Here is a 3465-nt window from a genome sequence, read left to right on the forward strand (position 1 = left end):
GCAACGTCATCTGGGGCATAACATGCTAACTTACTAAAGTCCTCCACATACTGGCCTACTGTCCGTCCTCCTTGGCGCAAGTTGCGAAACTCACGCTTCTTCATGGCCATAGCTCTTGCTGAAACATGGGCAGTACGAAAGGCCTGCTGAAACTGGTCCCATGTGACAGTGTCGACAGGGAAAGTGGCTGTGAAATTCTCCCACCATGATGCTGCGGGTCCTTCAAGCGGATGTGCGGCAAACTTCACCTTCTCCGCATCCGTGCGTCCTGCTGTGGTCAACTCTCTAGCTGTCTTGTGGAGCCAATCATCTGCTACTATCGGCTCGGTGCTACTGGAAAACACCGGCGGATTTAGCCTAAGAAAACGGGTTAAGTGATCAACAGGTGGTGGTGGTGGTGGGTTGTTGTTGTTGTTGTTCCCCTGGTTCTGATTCTGGACTAGCAACTGCATCAATGTGTTCTGCTGCTGGATCAACTGGGTGAGCTCTGGTGGAAAAGTAAATCCGGGGTCACGTCTCAGAGGCATATGAGGGTTTAGAAAAGATGAGATGTAAGAATAGAGGGGGTCTAAAGAGAAAACACTACCCATATGCACATGAGGCAAAAGCAATCAATTCACTTCATTCAATCAAATAAGGGCATACAATCGATCTAACTATCGCAAAAGTGCTCGGACTACTATATTTACATGGTGGACTACTACTACTGATGAGGTGGTCTACTAGAAATATTCTTCGGTTGCAGACTCCATGATATCTGCTCCAGCTTCATCAACATAGTCATCATCACTTTCGTCTGGGTCCGAATCTGTGTCGTCGATGATGATGTAGTCTTCCGGGCGAATCTCCTTGGGTTCTTCGTCTTCATCTACTGGTGTAGGGACTCCCATAAATATCGCTAGCTTCATAGTTAGGTCGGCATTCTTATCCACCAATACTTCAATTTCCTCTTCATAATCTTCACGTGTAGCCTTGAGTTCTTCCTTCAGTTCCTTGATTCTTGTCTTAGCCTTCTTCAGATCTATCATGTCGGCGCACATCTGGTTCTCCTGTCGTCGAATGTGCTGGTTTAACTCCTGGATAAAAGCTGCAATTGATCTATCCTTCCTGGTGCTGATCATCTCCCAGTGCTCATCTCGGCGCCCATAAATCTGGTAGATTGTATCCTTGAGATCATTGCGGTAGACTTCTCCAATGCGTCCCATGGCGATGTGAGCTGCCATGCTCTTTCCTAGACTCCAAGTTGGTGCATCAAAAGAAAACTCTATGGGCTCAGTGACTGGCATGAACGTCCTTCCTGGAACTTGAATTTGAATCATCCAGCGCTCTTCTTCAGATAAAGTGGCGTTGTAGGTTCCTGTGAAGCTTGGTACTCCTATATTCAGGTATCTAGTGACTTCCTTCAAGTGACGTCCAAATGGTGTATCTTCATCCGGTTGTGTGAACTTGTTCCTTGCATCCGCCATCCTAAAAAAGTAGAAAAGGTGAGAAGTCAGAAGAGAAGAGAGTGAGTAGTGATCTAGGTCTTTAGCTTAGTGGTCGTGTCCTACAGTCAGCGTGTGCTCTGATACCATCTCTGTAGCGACCAGACCTCAAACAGTCTGATCTCTGTGCTCAGGTGTCATCCCTGGATCACTAATGCTGACACCACACAGTACTCAGAGGATTTATAACAGAATAGCAATCACACACTTATTACATTGAGTGTCTCAATAAAGAACTTATTACAATAAATATGGCTTAAGGCCATCTAATAACTATAACAGCGGAAGGCTTGGAAGATAAGTGAGTCCATCAATTCCAACGGCATCACTGAGTATAGAACCACGACCTAAAAACTCCTTAATCGTCGTCTGAAAAGTCTGCAACATTAACGTTGCAGCCCGAAACGGGTCAGCACATGGAATATGCTGGCAAGGCAACACATAGAGAGTAATGGAATGAAACAGCTATACTATATGCATATCTGGCTGATGGAAAGCTCTATGGTTACAGTTTTGCGTAAAGCCAATTTTTCCCTATTGCAAAGGAATAAATTTATTTAACTATCATGGTAGTTGTTAAACATTGAGAATGGTTGACAACATTCTCAATCCCAATTAAGCATCATCATTAAACAAAACCCAACAAAATTAAGTTAGAGTAACATGTTGAGATTCACGTGATAATCCAAGTACTAGATACTCAAGATTGTCCATAACCGGGGACACGGCTAACCATGATTAGTTTATTACACTCTGCAGAGGTTTGCGCACTTTTCCCCACAAGACTCGATCGCCTCCGTTTGGTTTCTCGCACTACATGGTGTTTGAGAAGACGGACGACCGAGACATAGTCTTTCAGAAGCGCTAGCACCTTACGATCGGGTAGACCGTACCACCTACATCCCCTACATCTGCTAGTCTACCACTGTAAGAGTTCGCACGACTTAGTCAACTATGCTAGAGCCCATAATAGCTTGTGGCTGCACACGGAAGTTTCTAGTATGAATAGTCTCATGATCCCTTTGAGCCTGGGTGGCGGTCCAAAAGAAAACAGGCAAGTCCTGGAATACCCAGGTGCCTCAATCCACCCAGATGTGTGTTTAAGTTGCCACCTTAGATAAACCATTAATTAACAAACTCACATCTGTCATGGATATCACTCACCCAATCCACGTCTACTAGCATATCATGGCATAATAAGCAAACGTATAAGTAACTCCCAAAGGTTTGAAAGTAAACAGGTAATAGGTACCACCTCAACTACTTCCCATCCCACAATTTAATTAGATCCTAATCATGCAATGTTTGAGGATTGATCTAATGCAATAAAACTGGGTAGTAGAAAATGTATGATCAAAGTGTTACTTGCCTTGCTGATGATCCGGGAAACCTAACGATTCGAAGTAATAGGCAGCGCACTCCGGGTATTTTATCGCAGACAAACAAACAAGCATACAATAAGTACTCATCTAATGCACAGGTAAAAGTCAAATAAGAGATCTAACCAGAAGGTTCAACTTAAGAACTCCGGTTTGCAAAAAGAATCAAATCGAACGAAGCAACGAAAGTCAAACGGCGAAAGAAAAAAACTTCGTTCTACTAATCTGGATGTAAGGCAATTTTTATAGTAGCAAAAACTTGTTTAAGTTGGTTAAACGGATAGAGAGTTTCGAGACGAAACTCCAGGCGCTTGAATCGCCTGATTCCGATAAACGAGCGAAAAGTTATACTAAAACAAAAATCGGATCAGGAATCGCGATCAGAAAAATCGCGGATTTAATCCGAGAAAAAGAAAAAAACGAACGTTCGTTAGAATGAACGAACGGACGAACGCTCGCTATTTAAATAAATCGGAAAAACCGATCTATTTAAAAAACCGAAACTAAAAAAACCGACGAAAAAACGGACGGTTTTTCGAAAAAAAATTAAACCGGCACGGATTTTGAGGCGCGGCGAACCTCGGGCGGTGTGCGGCGGCGGC

This window comes from Triticum dicoccoides, chromosome 2A (assembly GCF_002162155.2).
Source record: "Triticum dicoccoides isolate Atlit2015 ecotype Zavitan chromosome 2A, WEW_v2.0, whole genome shotgun sequence".
NCBI classification, from domain to species: Eukaryota; Viridiplantae; Streptophyta; class Magnoliopsida; order Poales; family Poaceae; genus Triticum; species Triticum dicoccoides.